This window comes from Acinonyx jubatus, chromosome C1, assembly GCF_027475565.1.
Source record: "Acinonyx jubatus isolate Ajub_Pintada_27869175 chromosome C1, VMU_Ajub_asm_v1.0, whole genome shotgun sequence".
NCBI lineage: Eukaryota > Metazoa > Chordata > Mammalia > Carnivora > Felidae > Acinonyx > Acinonyx jubatus.
Genome location: NC_069381.1, coordinates 82,402,705 through 82,423,773, shown reverse-complemented (window position 1 = coordinate 82,423,773; position 21,069 = coordinate 82,402,705). Strand labels below are relative to the sequence as shown.

The 21,069-nt window shown below is 36.3% G+C and overlaps 1 long non-coding RNA gene across 1 annotated transcript in view; it reads right to left on the bottom strand.

The window, feature by feature from the left end:
- Nucleotides 1–21,069, bottom strand: part of LOC128311948 (uncharacterized) — an 89,381-nt gene that overhangs the window by 6,824 nt on the left and 61,488 nt on the right. The window lies entirely within an intron of this gene.

Below are 21,069 nucleotides of genomic sequence, written 5' to 3'. Positions count from 1 at the left end.
TTCTACCTTCTAATACTATCCAATCTTCATTCCCTTTGCTTCATTACTTGGCTAAATGCTGAATATCTAAACAGTTTGTTATTCTTTAAGAATAAAATATGATTTAATGTTCAAGTGGAACACATTAGCAAAAAAAACAAATAAACCAGGGACCTCATTAGAATTTTAGATCTAATTTTAAAGGCTACATTCAAGCCTTCCAAGCACTAAGTATTTGCAATTGCTTGGATTTGCTTACCACTGAAGGGCACATGATACACAGTCCCTTATTTTTCAGAGCTTACAGAATAGAGAGCAAGAACAAGCACATACAGATAAAATAGTTCGGCAGTAATGCAAGGTAGTAGATCCTTAATCACCAAACAGAGAGTATATAACTCTTAAATGCCATCACTTCTTCAAGCAGGTTAGAAAGGCAACAAAATAAAGCAGGAAGGAAAGCAAAGGGGCTCCAATCACAAGTTTGCTTCTAACTATGACTGCCTCTAACTAGGACTAACAATTTCTTTTTGTGTACAATGAAGAGGCACATTTACATAGTTTCTGAGATTCCTTTTACCTTGAAGAATTAATCAATGGAGCTGGGAAACTTGGAGAAGCTATGTAAATAAGTTAGGATTTCAGCTGAGTCAGGAAAGTTGGGAAAGATTTGATGAGGGAGAAGGAATAACAGGAAATGGGAACACTCTGAACAAAAACAAAACCAAATGCTGTGGTCTGGATATGGTGTCAAGCCTGGCGAGAATGAAAATGCACATGGATTGATAGACAAAAGTTGTCATATGGAAGAGGTTAAAGGTCAAGAGAAGGTTTTGAACTTTTTCCTGGCTATATAGAAACACTGAGTAGGGCAGTGATAAAATCTCTATCTTAGTAATATTAATCATAGGTATTGGATTGGTTAAAGAGGAGGAAGACCAGGGGATAAATGAAAAGGCAATTGCTCTCTCCCAGACTAGGTGATAGAAAGGAGAATGAATGGGAAACACTGATATCAGAAAATATTTAAGAAAGAGTGGGAGGTGCTGAAAGAGAAGGAGGAGTCAAATATGCCTCCAAGTTTTGGGTTTTTTTTTTGTTTTTGTTTTTCATTTTAGTACACAAAAGAAGAATAATGGAACTGAAGAAATGGGCAAAAAAAATAGCATGGGGAGGAATGGGGTAGGGTGGGTGTCATCAAAAGACCATGAATCTTCATTTAGTTAACAATCTCTGTCCCCATACAACATATTCTAAGAAGTGGCTTAAAAAAAAGTTGAACACTAGTAGTTAGAGAGTAATTATGGAAATTCTGGGGAGTCTTGGCAGAGGCACAAGGCCAGACAAGGGGTTGTAATATCGTTAGCAAATTTCTGCTTACGCATTGAAAAGGGGTCCTTATATATTTCCTTATAACATAAGAAGGGGTATTTTTCCAGTATAAAACTGTTTTTGACAACAATTACACTGGTAAAGTTCATTAATTTAAATCATTCTTTCATGGGCATTTTCACTGTAATAAAAAAAGAAGATCAAGTTAAAACTTGGCTCATAGCTAACCACTTACTCTATATAGCATATATTTTGTTAAGCTAAAATAAATCTACATAATTAAGTTTACTAGCAACTTGTGCCATTATATTTTGTCAAAACCAAGAGGTGACATGCAATTAAACTTCCTTGGCTTTGTAACTTTTCCTGTTAAAATGGGTCTTTTAAACATGTCACTGGCAACTCTTCTCAGAAGGAGGATTTTGATCTTGTAGAAGCAAATGCATACTCGAGAAAATGATATTTGTTAGCAGAGAATCTTATTACTTCGTCTTAATGAGACTCAATGTTTACAAGGTAGAATTTATTCAATATATGAACATGAATGCAATTATATTCTCTACTTATGACACTTAAATGATCCCCTTACCTAAGGAGGCTTCTGACTTGGAGATCTTATCATCATCATGAATGAACTAAATCTTAATACCTGTAATGAAGCTATTATTCCAAATTTTCACATGGATGCACCAAAGTATAAAAAGGACAAGATTTCTGTAAGACAGTAAGTATCTTCTCTCAGAACCTACTCAACTAAATAGGTTGTGTGACCTCCTTTTACGCTTTTTGTTTCCACACAATACCAAAGCACAATTCTAAACAGAAAGTGGTCATTCAGTATTCAATTTATGAATTGGTAAGTTCTGGAAATTGTTTTTTTGACACTGCCCTCCTTTTATACCCAGGGCCAAGCAGTGAATACACGGTAGGTAAGTAGGTACCAAAGAAATATTTTCGAATGAATGAATAAGCTTTTCTTCTTAGATTAGTATTTCTATACTAATTCTGTGTAATGAACATCTTGGTCCAAGAGCATGATTCTAATGGTGGACATTTAAGCACTTCTGGCCTATTAATAAGACTTCTACTAGTTGCTATTTACATTTTATATATGGTAATGTTTGAATGCAGAATTTAATATCAACCTTGGAATCAAAGCACCTCAAAAGTTTGACACCCTATTTCCCAACCCTTTACTCATTGTTCATATATGACTAAACATCCACAAAATAACTGATACTAGCATGTGGAACAAAACTTACATACTATCTCCTCCCTATCCCCTACATGCTGACTTGTTTCAACTCTCTAAGGATGAGACTCCCGCAAGATTACTAATTTATCTGAGGTCCTAAAATGAGCTCCAATCTACAAAACTAGTGAGAACACCAGGAATGCATGAATAGGTTGACAGAGTAGGACTAAATGTGTCTAATTACAGGAGGGCTGGATAGCTCCAAAGAGACATAGAGAATAAACCCACTGAACCTCACACCTAGACCTGCTCATTTGTTGAGGAATGACTGCTGTTCTTTAGCCTTCCAGGCCATGCTCTAAAAATAAGGAAGGATGTTAGTCTGGAGGTATCCAGGATTAGGGCTAGATGACAGAACAGAAAATTTTAAAGGGAGCACACTAAAGTTAATTCATTTTTGTCTCCTGACACAAATCTTTAGAATTATTACATCAGGAGAAGGAATGTAATGAACTGAAAAAGCCACACATCCAGAGGTACAACAAAATAATTGCCAAAAATGAGCTTCTTTTACCCAGAAGATGTGGAAGACAATCCCCTGGAATGTAAGGTAATATGTTAGAATTTCTACTTATGTCTTCTATAGAAAAATTAGAAAAACTACTTTTAATAATTTTTATTGCACATCTAGATACTGATACATGCACCAGGGCCATATGTCATCAGCCTTACATCACATACGATACGCTAAGTAGTCCAACATTTGTTAACTCTCAGGACATCATGATTTATGACATTTTCAAGTGATTTATGCATTACATTGTCTTCTATAATGGATGTTCACAATTATTTGAAATAGGATGGAACTATATATAAAAATGTTATCTACTACATTTATGTGCACTAGATATCTTGAGGCAATGTATTTAAAAGAATTGTCAAAATTAAAGGTTATTTATATACTTATCTGAAGTAATTCATTCAGATCCATCTATCCTCATCACTACACTCATTAATCCATCTATCCACATCCATCTATGTATCTATGCATCTATCTACCTATGAAGGAGTACACTAAAAAATGTATAAACAAGGTACACACTCAAACATTTGGAGAACACTGCCATAGAAAACAAATAGCACAAGCTTATTCTGCTGTAACCTCATGCTGTCCTTTCAAACAAATGGATGGAGCCTGTTTTCCTTACTTTAGGATGATGGCAGCATCAATGAGTAGGAGTGGGGAAAGATAAGACATCTCATGGCCGAGATGGTGAAGACGTTTGTGCTGGGTGATTATGCTAGTGGCATACAAAGTTAAAGATAATTATTTATCCATTCCATAATCAACTCACCCAAAAAGTACTCATTTTGCTAATCCCTGAAATGTGAAAATGAAGATACATCCTTCACGCTGTTCATGATTAAAAAAATAATTTTTTTTTCAGGGGCACCTGGGTGGCTCAGTGGGTTGAGCGTCTGACTCTTGACTTCGGCTCAGGTCATGATCTCATGGTTCATGAGTTCAAGCCCTGAATGAGGCTCTGTGCTGTGAGCACAGTGCTTGGGATTCTCTCTCTCTCCCTCTCTCTCTCTGCTCCCCTCCGCTGACACATTCTTCCTCTCTCTCTCTCTCTCTCTCAGAATAGGTAAACTTTTAAAAAAATATTCATGGTTAATAAAGTTTATTCACCTAAATAAATAAAAAATATTCATGGTTAATAAAGTTTATTCACCTAAATAAAATAATTGTATAATATCAAGATACGTCTATTACTTTAAAAACAAAATAAAAAGGTGAAAAAATAATGATCACTCATTTTGCCTTTTCTTTTATAACAAAGATTATCCATTTACATACTGTGCTATTTCTGTTAAATTGTTTGCAAACAGAAGCCTGAGACTTTTCTTATTTCATTAATCATAAAACAAACATTAAATAACAAGGAGGTAAATCATATAAATATTGTATAAAATACTTAAGTTTATATAAAACTTTTAAACTTACATAAAAATGAAATTGCAAAACACATTTTTAAACACAAAGTGCAAGAACATCAAATATCAACTCATAAAAGTGCCAATGCTCAAAACTGCCAATGTTTAATATTATAAATAAACAGTTAAGCTGCCATATACATTTTAATATACTTTTGGTCCTCAAATGATATTTTAAAATGTATTTGTCCGTAAGTCATGCTTTTTCTAGCAAAATTTATCTAAAGTAAATGAAACAACCATGTTTGACATTTAATTGAGAAAAAAAAATCAAAATGTCTTTAATGTTTTGACTATTATTAATTAGAGTATATTAAAATTGCACTTTAGAATGAAATTTTTAAGAAACACTGATCTGACATAAAATATTTTAAAGTCACTTCTTGTCATACACTGACAAAATTAAGGAATGAGTGAAATACTCACCAGGAAAGGTAAAAGTTATTGCAGATGAAAGAAAAAGAGAGGAAGGAAGGAAAGAAGGAAGGAAGGGAAGAAAGAAGGGAGAGAGGGGAGGAGGGAGGGGATGGGGAGGGGAAGGTGGGAAGGAAGCAGAGGGAGGGAGGAGAAAAAGACTACAAATCACCATACTGTAATGTGTTAGAAAGGGATAACTGAAACTAATGTTTATTGAGCTCTTGCTAAAAAGTCAACCTCCACAATACAGACCTTCACCTAAAGTGGTGGTTCCATCTTTACTCTGTCAGGAGTAGGTAAACTTTTCCCCTCAAGAACCAGATGCTAAATATTTTAGGTTTATGATGGCTCAACTACCCAACTCTGCCATTGTAGTGTGAACGCAGCCACAGACAATTTGCAAAAAAAATGGGTATGGCTGTTTTCCAATAAAACTGTATTAATGGATATGGAATTTAAAATTTTCACATCACAAAATATTCTCCTTTTTATTTTTTTTCCAACCACTTAATAACACAAAATACAATTAGCTGGCCAGACCATATCAACATAAGCATCAGGACGAATGTGACCCCCAGACCACAATTGCTACCTCTTTTCTACATTATATCTCTACTATTAGGAGTAAAACAGTTTTAAACTGTTTTATCAGATGAAATGAGTCTATACTGCCAGAAGTTTACTTGCATAAGATATTGAGAAGCCTTATCAGGGGGAATTTCCCCACAGGGTTTACATAAAAAGACCTGGACAGAGAAGTTTGGTCTACGGGTAGAGGGGGTATGGACCTCAAAACATTTGCTGATATTTATTCACATAGCTTTGCCTCTTAGGTTAACCTTCATGAACTTGGGTCTGAAGTCCCAGGAAGAGTATAAGTTTGAATGTTTAAGATGAACATAGGGGAAGGGAGCAAAAATAAGATAAAGCAGAGAGGGAGGCAAAGCATAAAACAGTCTTAAATACAGATAAACTGAGGATTGCTGGAGGGATACAGGGTGGGGGGATGGTCTAAATGGGTAAATGGGCATTAGGGAAGGTACTTGGGATGAGCACTGTGTGTTTTATGTAAGTGATGGATCACTAAATTCTACTCCTGAAATCATTATTACACTATATATTAATTAACTTGGATTTAAATTTTTAAAAAGTTTGAATGATTAAAAGAGCTTTCCTTTGCATCTAGGAACTCTGCAAGACATCAGAGTGGAAGCAATACTGTTCTGCTGCCTACGAGAGTGCCTCACACAAAAAAGGTGAGATCAGCATTCACCTCCACTTCCACCAAATACCTCCACACTTTGGCACTTTAAGGACTCTAGAATAGTACTGGTATTATTGTGGCAAAAAACAAAACCAAAACAAAACAAAAAAACACCAAATCAAACAAAAAAACAAAACAAACAAAACAGCAGCTCACTGTGGGCAGGGTTCAGAACAAAGAGGAAGTGGCAGTGCAGGAAACAGAGAACAAAAGGAAAGATCTTGCTTATGGCCATAACTGAGGAAGAAAGAGTCCTAAATGATGGAAGAAAAGACTGTGCTGGCCTAGAAACACATATGAGGATTCCCAAAAGGGTATGTTTTCCCTAAAAGATGAGGACAGAGGAAAGCCTGGGGTATTGGCAGTTAGGGCACTAAAAACAAACAAACAAACAGACAGACAACCAAGGAAGCAGAAAAATATGGCTATTATCAAAATAATCCCATTTTAACTCAAGCTTGCCTAAGGAAATTTGGGATTTCTTACTTAATTTAATCTTTACAATACCCATGGGAAGACACTATTCTTATTCCTCTTTTTGGCTCTAAACTAACCCGTGTAGAAAGCAGGACTAAAGGTAATGGCCTAAAGGCCACTTTTCTGTCCCCAACTTTTTGTCTGTATTTGGTATGGTTTTTACAGGGATTTTACATGTGCAACTAAGTGTATCTGCTCTAAGAATATGCTTGGGCTTTTATCTTTTTTTAATCTAGTTTAACTGAGGATGTAACAATCTAATAATCTGAATAAATATTTGAAGTCCAAATGATTATGGAAAAAGTCTATTTTCAAGATTGATCTCGATCTTCACATACAATTTTTTTACGGTATGGATTGTTTGCTGAGCCCTTACAACTCAGTACTTACTTCATCAATAAAAAGGTATCTCTGAACACATTAATAATTGCATTTTACCACTCCTTTTCGGCACTGATTTCTACTGGATCATCATCTCGCATTACCTAGCAGCACAGAATGCAACACTGCCATGTTTGATGCTGTCATTCATGGCAGCTTTCATGAACACAGCAAGAAGAAAAGAGAATCGGTTTAAGAGAACGATTTCAGAGAATCACTTTAAGTAATTATTGAAGTTGTGGAAATAATGCATAAATGTGTCATTGTTTTCCAATGCTATGAGTAAATATACTGTTTTCAGTTCTATCTACAAGTTTTAACAGAACCACAGCCATAGGCAGAGCTTTCTCCTAGCAGTGTGCTAAGAAGCTCCTATTGTGCCTAAGTCACTGATCAAAAACCCTTATTACTTTCCAGTTTACCCCAATCCTCACTGTTGTTGCTTTTGTGGCAGTGATGACGTCTTTGTCCATCCCACTTGATTCTTACTTTCCTTTATCTGAACTTAAACTTCTAGATGCAACAATGTAAAACAAACAAACTAATAAGGAAATAAAATAAAATAATAAAATAATGTGGGCTTATAGCAAGTCCACTCTTCCTATAAAGGAGACCATTCATGTTCATAGATTTTAGTGTGGTGGCTATTAAGATCAGTCAGTGTTTTCTTTCTACCAAGACCCACTGCGATACTCTCAAACTCTGAATTTGTGGTTAACACATACAATCATGGGATTACAAACCACTTCATCCATAACAAATTTTCAATCAAAAAACACCTAACTTATTAAGTTGCATCTCCAGCTGACTTTGTATTCCATTTTCTTCCTTCATTCAGCTGGAAGCATTCACAAATAGCAAAGCATAATACTTCCCATGTTATGTGTTGCCAGGCAATCAGGGCAGAAATAATTAACACGGAAAGTGGACTGCCAGTATCCTGCTGAATGGCTCTGGAAAGAGTTCAAATATGACAAACATTCTTAGCTGTCCCTTCTGGGACACGTGCTCTGAAATAACAGTTTGAAAGGACAACTGCCAACTCCAGTTTCAAACAGTTTGACAGCACTACAGAATTTCATTCTAAAATCTGACTCAGTTTTTATTTAAAGGAGAATTCATCTATGCACACTATGTCTTTCTGTACCTATTACTAAAAGAGTCCTTCCTGATCTCATGCCACTCTGTTAAAGTCCAACTGCCTAATGAAGCTAATTTTGAGCACCAGATCTTTCTATAAATGTAGAATTCACACCGAATTCAAAAGCATACCTGGGTCTGTGAAAGGCCCTGTGTCATATAGGCCAAGGAGATCACAGGTTTCTTTGCAATGCCTGATCTCTGTTCAAATAAAACCTACCTAACCTACCTAACTCTGTTCAAATAAAAACCAAACTGGAAAGCCAATCAATTCAATAAACACCTTCCCACAGAGATATCTTCAACCAGGAGTACTTAACGCACGAAGCAAAGTGATAGATATCTAAATACATTCTAAGAATCCTAGTTGAATTTAAAGCAATTCAGGTCAATGAAGATTTGATGAGCACCTGTGAGGTACAAGGCCCCACATTAATTGCTGGAAACTATTACAAGGACACACTCAGCCCCAGTTCCCATGTAATTTTAATCTAGTAGGAAAGACAGAGATGTAAACATTTTTTTCAGTGCACTGTGGTAAATGCTAAAATAGAAATTTAGCTAGGATGCAGCAGAGAGATCAGGAACTCAGCTGATTTAGTTTTGTAGATGCTAGTGCTTGAAGGGACTAGAGTGACTATCTGGTGCAGCTCATTTCTAACACAGAACCGCTACTCATAAACTATCACCAACTCTCCAACACGTCAGTGTGAAAAACTTGAATTCAAGTTCTGGTTCTATTCATTCATTTGTTCATTCTTTCATTCAATATTTATTAAACCCTGTTATGGATGGTAGGCCTGGGATATGAAAAAAGTAAGACCATCAAGGCCCCTGACCTTATGGATAGAATATATTATTTGGTGTGCAGGATAGACATTTGATAAACAGCCAAAAGTATGTTGGGGGTTACACAAAAGGAGGTACAGCTTTACATTGCCCCATTCTTGCTGTGCATTTGGGCATGCCTCCTTACTTCTCTTGGCTTTAATTCCTCATCCATAGCATGAAAGACTTGGAGAATTCCATCTCAAGGATCCCTTCCAATACTAAAGATACTATAATTTCTAGAGACAGAGAGCTAGCTGCTTTGTGAGGAAATCTGATCTATTTTGAAATCACTGAGCTCTTCTGACAACTTGGTGTGGTGGCAAGAATATGTACCTTTGGAACCTAAAAGACATGGTTTAAAATTGTAACACCAATACTTAGTAACAGTGTCACCTTGGGATAATCTGTAATATCTCTGAGCCTTCCCCGGTAAAGTAGGAATAATAACAAACTGAAGTTTGCCAAGATGATTAAAAAAAAAAGAAAAAGAAAAAGATAATATATGTAAAACAAGTAGGATAGTGTAGTGGTGGAATATAGGTTGGGATACCTGTGGTGGCTCAGTCGGTTGAGCGTCTGACTTTGGCTTAGCTCACGATCTCGTGGTTCATGGGTTCAAGCTCCACATGGGTCTCTGCTGTTAGCCCAGGCCTGCTTTGGATCCTCTGTCTCCTTCTCTCTCTGCCTCTCCCTGCTCGCTCATGCATGCACACACTCTCTCTCTCTTTCTCTCAGGAATAAATATTAAAAAAAAAAAAAGGAACATATGCACAAAATGTTGCTAGTTACCCTTCCCTGTATCTCTTTGCATCAGACCAAATTCTATCTCTCTTTCTTTTTCTCTTTCTATTTCTCTCTCTCTTCCTTTCAGTGAAATTTGATATTTATTGCATTTATTTACACTGGCATTGACTAAATGCCTATTTATTTGCAAGACATCATGATAGGTGATGAGAATAACCTAGAGTAACAAGAGAATTAATCAATTTCTACTGTCATAAAAGAAGCCTAATTTTTCTCTAGCTTATACCTTTTCCACAGTAAAGCTCTTATGGTCCTGACCTGCTTCTCTAGGGTGCTCCCAGTCTTTCTTGGACTCTTACCAACATTCAGAGTGACCCTTAGCCTAAGGCTGTGCTCCTACAGCAGCTCTTCCCTCGAAGGATCAGAAGACTTAAACCTATTTTGGGGCACCTGGGTGGCTCAGTCGGTTGAGCGACCAACTTCAGCTCAGGTCATGATCTCACGGTTTGTGAGTTCAAGCCCTGCGTCGGACTCTGTGCTTGGAGCCTGGAGCCTGTTATCCGATTCTGTGTCTCCCTCTATCTCTGCTCCTCCCTTGCTCGTGCTCTGTCTCTCTCTGTCTCAGAAATAAACATTTAAAAAAAAATTAAAAAAAAAAGAAGACTTAAACCTATTTTGAAAAACATATCAAACCAACCGCTGCTTTATGCAATCACAAACAAAACTTGGCTAGTTTTTGTAACCTGGTAACTCCAAATGAACCTAATTGGACAAAGTCCCCACTCTTTGAAAACTCCTATTATTTGAGTGTATCTCCTTTTGATGTTTTTAACTAAAATAGCCTTGCCTTGCTGAGAAATTAAAAAAAATATATCTGTCCAACCACTTCAAATTTTCAAGTCCCTACAGGACTCACATCTTCTCTTTAGTGTCCACCTTTGAAGTTTCTTGGTCCAAAGCTCCATTCCTTTACTTAGTTCCCAGACAAAATTATTGGAGCCACCTTTATCTTTTCCAGACCAGCTATTTTCAGTTATGACATTTCTAATTTCCTGAAAGATTCTTAGGGAAAATATTTGTCCTCCTAAGCTATTTCCAATTACTAAATGGATTTTTTTGACCTGAGATTTAAGTTAGGTGTCCCTTTTTCCAAAATAGCTAAGGTTATGTGTGTCTTTCCCTATTTTTGAATTTCAAAAATCTAACTGCTATCTGAAATTGATTCATCATTTCCCTCTAAGGACTTGTTTCTGTTTGTTTTACTGTTTGTGTTGTGTGTGTGTGTGTGTGTGTGTGTGTGTGTGTGTGTGTGTTTAAGAATACCTATGTTGAGCATGTTGGCTACAATTTGAGTCATTTTCTTCAGGCAATATTGTTCCCACTGCTTGTGGATTAATAGACAGGGTTGCTTCTTCATGCCCCTGTAGACCCGACAATCGGTGAGCTAAGCTGGTCAATGAGCCCTGATGAAGTGTGATCAGTAAATTCTCTTATCACCATGGTAACTGGTATACTCCTTAGACAGTGCCCTATCTTGGTACCTTGGGGAGAGAGCTTGATGACACATCGCTATGATCTCCCTCTACATTAACCTTGTTTGATTCACAGTCTTTGGGGACACTGACCAATTACAAATCCATAAAAGTATACACATCTACAGTTCTGCATCTTATCTGCAGTGGTATCATAGGAAAACTTACCATATATTTCATTGAAGACATGTAGGTAATGTACAAATTTATTATTTTAATAATCCTTTACAAAAAGAAAGGCAGTGGTTTAGCTGAATTGTTCTTTAAAACCTCAAGCTGGGTCTTAGTGTTCTTTCTTTTCCTAAGGGCTCACAGAACATTGGTTTAATTTATATCAGAGTTTTCAGTTTCTGGTTTAATCTTGACATAAGACAGGCTTTCCTTGATTTGATCTAAAGCTTTTCTTTCTCTATTTTCCCTGAAATAATCAATATAGTTAGCCCATTTTCCAATTTTGTATAGAAGCTGGTTTTCCATGTCAGTTTCCATGTCAGTGGATATCTTTGTATGATATGACCCAATTAAATGTCTACTAGTCTCTGTTATTAGAATTCTCCATTCCAAGCTTTTATAATCACAATAATTTGCAAAATAATTTAATAGTTCAGGTGAGGTTATTTGCTGATTTATAGGGGGAGGGCACTAATTGGCTTTTAATTAACTAATACAATAAGGTTCCATCCTCTAATCCATTGTTTCTCAAATGATTAGTAGCCTCCCAAAACCATATCTGTTTCTGAGGCAGTGATTTTATCCAGACTCTTTCTTAAAGGCCTATCTCTACTGGATGCTAAACACCCCACAGGTCTTGGGAGTTCACATTTTGCATGCACGATAATGTACGAAGTGATATACCTAGCCAAGACTAATGGCTTATCTACTATAAACCATAGATGGGCACTGGCAGGTTTTCAGCTTTCCACTCAACATTTTCACAATTTAAGGCAGACTCTAAGCAGTACTTGAATGCACTTTTTGCAGTTTACTTTATCATTATGCAGTGCCATGTGATTTCATGTCACAGCCAACAAAGTGAATAATGGACTTTTTGCATTATTATTGGCCACAAGCATAACTCAAATGTTCTGGGACTTCACCTGCTCATGGTGGGTACCAAATGGGTTGGTTCATAATCCCAAATTTTGCCACCATCAGTTATTTCTATGGGTCTGGGATAATTCATGAATGCTAAGGGCATCAGTTCTCTTGATGTTCCTTATCTATGGCCACTCTTGCCCTAAAAAGTCACCTTGCCATTGATGGAGTCTCTGCTATTCTCTGTGAGAAACGACTTTTCTGCAATATTTTTACCAAGTGTTGTCCAATGCTTTTGGTTTTCTTTTTTAAAAAGCCTGCAATACTCTAATGGTACTAAACAACACTGAGTTATCTTCATTCCTCATTCCAATTGTGCCAACCAATACCTCACATTTAACTGACAGCCAAAAGCTCTGCTCCACATCCTGGGTCCAAAAGGGAGAAAACCACTCTGTCTTGTGCATCTCTCTAGACTCTGGCCCCCCCAAAGCTTCTACAGTTAGAAGCTTTTAAACATTTTTATCAACCCCATGCATATCGATGCACCTCAGTGGCTGATAACAGCCCAAAGGATCATTTAGACACAATTTCATTTTATGTCTTCTCAGGCCATCCTGCTTAAAAGAACGCAAAGTATTCTTTAACAAAAAAGAACACTGGAGGAGATGGCAAAAGAGATATCAGTCTACCTCTTCTTCCTTTTTTTTTTTTTCTTCCTAGCCAGGAGGAAGCAGCTTCCTTCCAAAAATAGTTAAGGGATAGTGATGCTTGTGTCTGTTCTGAAGATAAGGGTCACAGCTGGAACCATTAGACAGACATCCCTTATGACTGAATCACTGTTTAGTGCAGGTCTGTTTCTTTACTCCTAATGAATCCTAGCTTTAGAATTGCAGAAATTTATCCAACAGAAGAAAGGACTGCACTCATGTGTTATTTGCCCATGAGTGAATCACCTTCAATAGAGTCTAAATTCCATAATTTTGCATGATGGATGCTTCAGTGTTTTGTGAGTGGGCTCTGAAAATCAGGTTCCAATTTGGAAACACTGGTAAGGACTCTACAAATGACTATTGTGTTACTAACCACACATTTGTATACTTTAAAGCAATCTCAATTACAAGGGATGACATATGTAGGATAAAGTGATAACAGGCAAAATGACAAACACGAAGGCTTAAATCACTCAGGATTACATTAGATACCTGAAATAGTGAATTTTCTAGAACAGGGTTGTAGATATTTCTAGGAAATATACCTTAGTAAAGGAGGGTAATTTTCTCACCATCAAAGCATCTGTCGCACAGATGCCCTTGTTTTCAGAATAGAGGATCAACAATCATATATCTTAGAATGCTTTGAGACCAGTTTTCTTCAAGGCAGATTCCTTTGTTCTCTGATCACTATTTAAATAAGGGACAGACAAGCCAGATGGCAACCAGACAGGTGTCATAAATGAGTGGAAACAATAAGAAGAGGAAGACATTCTACTGAACCTGAGATTGAGTTCATGCACTCCAGCCCTTTCAGGGTGCATTAAAAAAAAAAAAAAGACAAAAAGACTAGGTAAGCCCAAATAAGTATATCTGCAGGTCACATCTCAGGGCTGCTGCTTGCCTACTGGATGCTGCCCCGCATCACAGTCAGTGGCCCTGTGTGAAGCTCCATCCTCCTTGTTTGCAACCTCTAGATTACATTCATTCATAGTTGCTTTTTCTGAGCCAGAGACACTCCCTACAAGATAAATTACATTCACTCATTCATACCTGTTAGGCAGAATTCCATTACATTCTATTTTTGTAAGACTGTTTTGGGTAAAAATGGTAATTAAATAAAACTATTTATAGTTAATCTGTAATTCAGGGTCATTTACTCTTTTTAATCTCAAATATGAACTCCTTCACTATGTGCCGATGCAAAAGTTTTAGTCATTGATAAATTCAAATGTCTAGATTTACCTTGTCCAGAAAATGAAAATACTAAAGATAAAGCAGTTTGCTAGTAAGTATGGGTTACAGCTGCTAAATTGAAACTTCAGCAGCCCTTTACGATAGTAATAGAAAGTCAAATATTTTTTAAAAGCTGAAAAGGGTGAGGACTGTGTTAATGTACTTCCTAATTTGCACATTTCACAGATTTTAACTAGTTATTATAGCTATTGCATGTTTAAATAAATACAGAGAAGGGATATACTCCAGGAATACAGTTATTTGATTTCACAAATAACATAAGACTCAGATACTGTTTTTCTATCTCAAAGTTAAGCCTCTTAGAAAACAGTTAAGAATAATGAAATGGTTCAGATGGCAGGATGAATTTTCAAGAAATAAGTGAATCTACCATAAATATTCATAATCATGTTAGGTTCACTTTTTAAACAATTTCCAAGATGTTAGCTTGCTACAGTGTAACTGCTGGTCAAATCAGTGGCATAAAGGTTAGGTTATGTTTCCTTCATTAATGATTTGGCTCAATGCACACAGCAGTATAATGTATTTTATGAGTGAGGGAAATGATATTGGTTTGAGAGGTCTCATGTAACAGTCATATCCTGTCCAAATATAATTTTGAAAACAATCAGAGCCATTATGGCTCATACAGAAAGAAAGATAAAGACAGATAACTGTATATGGGTTTTTAATAAGTAATTCACCCTGGGTCTTGAAACATCAGATTGCCAAGTAATGTTATTAATGTATAAGCATGTTGGTAAAATCATGTATTCTTTCCATTGGTTGGCTTGAGATATGTTTCCAATGCAAATATTGTGTAAATGTATTGAATCCAAGTTATGCAAATCAAGAAAGTAATTCATCTTTCAAGAATTTTACTTGATTATTTCACATGCCAAGGAGCATTTTTCTGGCAACAGTCTACTGACTATTTATATCTAACATTTCCCACTAGTGAAGTTATGCATCTTTTGCTGAATATTGGATATTAATTGTTTAACAAATTGATCACCTCTCAGTCTTTGAGGTATCTTGTGAAACTTCTTTATTTGCAACTTCTTTATACGAAAATGTGTGGTAAGATACTATTGGTATTACTGAATTGGTTTTTTGCAGGGAGGAGTGTGTGTGCTCACAAATGAGAACCTATAGCAAAGACAAAAATAAAATGTCTTATATCCAGAAGGTATGACCATCAATCATGTTGATGGAGCAGATTTCAGAGACACTCTTTCCATCTGGCCTGCTCTCCTCTCCTCATGCTCCCTAAGACACAGGTGGTCTCGTACATACAGCATTTCCTCATCTTCACACCAGTGTTTCAATTTGGAAACTTAACATGGGCATTCTCATATGTAGCATGTACTCAATATCTACTCTGAGAATAACCTTCAAACACAGAACTACATAGATAAATTACCTACATTATTTGTGCACATGTTAATCTTCCTCATGAAATTGCAAGCACCTCTGAGGACCTTTCTGTGTCACATGCATCTCTGATACTTTGCTTCTACCCTGCCTTGGCTAAAAATGATCTTTTGTACGTAGCTAGTAATCATAATGCAGTGACGTTTATTGAGTACTTATTATGTGCCAGATATTGTTCTGAGGACTTTACATTATAATTTCACCTACAACCACCTTCAGTACTATTATTATCCCCATTCTACAGATGAAGATACTGAGGCACTAAGTTACAGTCCTACAGTTAGTAAATGACAGAGCCAAGGTCTGAAAGCTTAAGTCTAGCCCCTTCACTCTTTGTCAGTAAACATGAATGCTCTCACTACATTCTAAATATTATTTAAGTATATAATAATAATAGTAATAGTAATAGCTAAATCTTTTAACCCAGGACTTTCCTGAGACATCTTTCTAATAATTTATATAGTTGTTAAGAGTTCTGCTCAGATGTAAGATGGCCTTGATTCAAATCCCAGATCCACTTCTCACTAAAACCATGACCTTGGTTAGTGCTAGTACATTCCCATTCTGTAGATGAAAAATCAGAATGTTAAGTAACCATGGTCTACTCAAAATCAAAGGCTTACATTACATTACAACATCTTCCAACCATGACTATTCAACCTAACCCTGAATCTTTCTCCTGATGAGGGGCTCTTAAGGTCTGGAAGCAGCATATGCCATCTTTGGGAAGCAGGAACTTTTGGAAGGTTCCTGCTTTAATGAGCAGAAGTCTCTTACCTATTTGCTTCTTCTCATTAATTTTAGTTCTATGCTATTAGGTAATGACCAAGTTTTATGTGTTGGGAATGAAAATCCCAGAACCCTCCAGCTTCTTCACTAAATTCCATACCTTTGTTAAAAACATTGCAAAATTAACATAATTTGTTTTCCACTTCATGATCCTTTAGGTATGTAATCATGGCCTCTATGGATGCTTATCTTTGCCAGGATAAACATCCTTCTTTCTTCAACCACACTTATTTGGGAGTTTGACTCTCCCACTGTATTCTAGATTCTGTAATTATTTTATATTTAATTTACTAATCCTCAAATGTCTTATTCTGTTTTTCTGGCCCTGAAGCTCTCCAACCTGAATACTCTCTGCCTCTGGCTCCTGGCCACTATGCCACTATGTTTAGACACATGTATCATCTGATTCTCTCATGTGTTCTGTTCCTGATAAGAGTCTAAACTAAAAAAATGATTTTTACATGGGAAAAAAGTAGAGACTCTGATATTACTTGCGTAGTTTCATGGCTCATAAACCCTGGTGGCAGATAATTAAAAGTTTTACAGTTTAACCATTTAGTTCATATACATAAATACATATGGTGTGTATATAAATATATATGTGCACAAAGACATATAGTTGAAAGATATGATGACAGGATCCAAAACTGGCCTTATATTCCACAATATTTTTCATATATACTTGTCAAATTGAAGACTCTTTAGGTAGTTGTACTAACCACTGTCCACCTCAGTTAACTGAATTTTTTTCCTATGCTTACAACAACCTTTTTTTCCTCTCTTTTGCTGGTTTCATCCATTCTCTCTGTTTACCAACAATCAGGACATCATTTCTGTGCTCTCGTTTAGTCAGTTTCTCTTTAATTAATCTGAAGATTTCCTTCCCTATAGTTTTCCCCATGATTAATTTCAGCTTACTTCACATACTCGCCATGAGTCAGTTGTGCTACCTGAAATCCATCATTATAAATTCTTTTTTTTAATTTTGAAGACTTCTCATTTTTCAAAAGTACTTTACTAAAAGAATATTTTTTTAGAGAAAGGAAACTCCTTAAAAATCATACTAGATGTGTATGAGGTCATAAGATAAGGTACTATAACAGCTTACAAGAAGGGAAAGACCTATAATGGCCTGATTCACACCTCTGCCTATGGTTCTATTATCATCACGAAACAAATAAAAAACAAACAAACAAAAAAAAAACATCTAAATGGTAATATATCCCACCTGCATATGCAATGAATTCTGCTAAAATTACAACAGAATGGAGTTAACAAAAGATCTATATATCTTGACTCCTTACAAAGGAACATAGTTACTACAATTCTGGGAGAAATCCATGGATCCCAAGGATGGAACCAGAATTATGTCTCAGTGTCTTGGCAAAATGTGGGATTTACTTGGGACTGAGAAGCATAAGCAGGAGGAGAAACATTTTTAAAAAAATCAGTAAAATGTAGTTTTCCATTTCGGAAATGAATGAGCACATAATTTGTATATTTTACATGTGCATATTTAAGACTAGGTTTTAAATTTCCAACCATTCACTGTGCAACAGTGAGATAGAGAATATGACAGACATGCTAAAGTCTAAAGAAACCCCAAAGCTGAGGCTGTAAATGCATGCATAGATTTCATGTACTAGGTACTGTTGCTTTTTTGAGTTTTGTCTCATTTTGTTTTTTGTTTGTTTTTACAGTGCTCTCAATAGTGCATTACATGGTCCAAGAGAGGAGAAAATATCCACCCCAATATGTTATTTGTACTAGTAAAATACTCTCTTGAAATTTCAAATATGATCACATCACACAAAGAATTTCTAGCTTTGAAAGCTTGGTAGGGAGGGATGGGGGGGGAGAAAAAGAAAAGAAAAAGTCATAAAAAATCTTTTTGTTCAGTTATTGAAAATAATTAACACAGAAAACTAGCATGCATAAACCTCACCTATGTGTTTGTTTATTCACTCACTCATTCAGTCAACAGTGAACTACTGATTGCCTACATTGTGCCAAGCACTACACATACATATCCACATTACAAAAAGCAAACACTTCCAAAGTGGTACAGTCTTTTTCTTTCTTTGTAGTATAGTTCCAAGGTTACCTCCTCTGGAAAGCCTAACTCTTTCAAGCACCGACAGTTCAAGTTTCTTTAGTAGCCATGGGTCTCTGTCTCTATTTTTACTACCAAGAGTACTTCCCACCACATGCTGAGATTTACCATGACTCTATGCACTTAACAGGCCTTTAATAAATGGTTACTCACTTTTGAGCTGTTAGGCATTCCATCATATCACATATTATCATACCACCACCACCAACAACAATAAACTATTTTACCCAGTAACTGGAACTCTGTGGAGAAAGTTCTAAGGAAATATTGACATAAAATATCAAGACCAGCATTTGTGCTGATTTTTTTCCCCATGATTGACCCCTTAGAGAAAACATACACATTTTTGCTTGTGTGCCCCACAGATGCCTTAACTTATTTCCTAAATTATTATACCTCTTCTGATAGAGACATGGGTTCCAAAGGAGATGGGCTCTCACAGGAATGGAGGAGGAAGAGACACATGGAGTTTCAATGGCACATAGACGCAAAGAAATGATAAACAGCGTTGGAAAAAAGAGAAACACAAACACCTAACTTACATCTCTTCTAGAAGCATTAAATTCATTATGCAAGTGTGAATAACAGCATATATGACCTGAAAAGAGTTGGCAGAACTGCAAGGGTGCCCACAGTAGTCTCATCCTACTTGCATGTCCAGGGTGCCCATAAAATGCAGATGCCCACTGTGAAGCTGATCCTGTAGAGCCAGTCAACCATGGCGGACTCTGTAGTCATGAATTTACAAAACTCTTTGCACTTCACTGGCTTAATTTTTTCATAAAATCTAACCTCCCATTACAGAACATCACAATTTTCTCCCATTCTTTAATTTTCTGGATCTGTCCTTATGTTACAAGTACATTTATATTACCATAACAACAGACTTACAAAGCAAAAATTGACTTAGTTTCTTAATACTCTCTAACAAAAAAATAGTTTCTTTCAAGTGGCATAAGAAATTTCAGAATTTTTAAAAGGGATTATAAATGCCTGCATTACTGATACTTAATATAACAATAATGTTAAACACAAGCATAAAGGCAGAAAGTACAATGTAGATTCTGCCACTGGAGCTCCAAAATATCATTGGTAATTACTCATTCCACAGACTAAGTGAAACTCTTATATTCATAACTGTTTAGAGAGAAAATCTAGCATGGAATCTATGGACTTAGGCACGGTACATTATGAAACACCATAAAAACAGTTCCTCGTATTCAGCTGTTCCCTTCTTGTATCATTCCTTGCTTATTTTCCCCAAAAACCAATAAATTTCTTCCCCATATCACTGAAAAATCTCTGTTCTCTTTGTCTCTGTGTCTCTCTCTTTTACACACACACACAGATGTGAGTGTGAATATTACACATACACAGAGGTTTATGAGAGTTTGACATCTTGTCCTATGAACAAATGAAGTTCTGTTTCTTGCTTGGTTCACTATACAGGAGAACAAAAAGCAGTTATTATTTCTAACTTTAGATACATAATACCCATGGGAACTACACAGTAGTACAAAGAGTGGTGTCATAGTTGAAACAGTGAATGGTATTCATGGTAACTCACCTGCCTAGACTACAAAGTATGGAAACCTGGAATTTGAAGGTACCATTAATATTATCAAAGCCAAACTTCTCATTTAAAGATAGGAAAGCTGAAGCGCACAAAGGTCATACAGTATGACTAAGGTGATAATATTTCATTATACATTGTAGAGATGTGAATTTTGCCAGATTCCTTTAGCATAGGATTAATGACATGCCCTTGAGTCACCTCTTATGGATGTCTAACCCAAAAGGTACTATTTTTTTTGGATTCTCAGTATTATTAGAGTTATTCTTTAGAGTAGGTTAGTATATCTTCCAAACTGTGGTTACTACAGGTGTCACCAGGGTCTCAAGCTCAGGAGAAAAAAAAAAAAAAAAACTGCCCTAAAGCAGGCAGATGCTACAGGACCATGGACAGTGGAAGAGTCACCCAGTTGCTACAGCTGCTGCTGCTGGGGCACCTTTTCTCTCTGACCCCACCCCTGCCCCTGTCAACGTGGTTCTCCAGGCTGAACAAATACTTAGCAGTTTGCAGCCCATTAGTATTGCCATAGATGGCATCTCAATGGCCCCAGGAGAGACAAGACCAACCATCAAATGTAAGTTAACTTCAAAGACATTCTGAAAAGCAAGATTTTTAATCATTTGGATATTTGTATACTATCTTACTTCAAGCTCCATAATATTTTACATGCTAGCCTAAAGAAAGAGAGATTGGCTGCATTTCCAGAAGAATGTAATGGTAGCACCAATATATGTGTGTGTGTGTGTGTGTGTATACATACATGTATATAATTTTTAATTGAGACCTCTGCTGTCCACAAATGGAATTCCTAATTGAAATAATTAAATAATTCCTTTATATTCACTTTACAAGGTGTTTGCAAAGGAGCATTTCAGAACAAATGGCA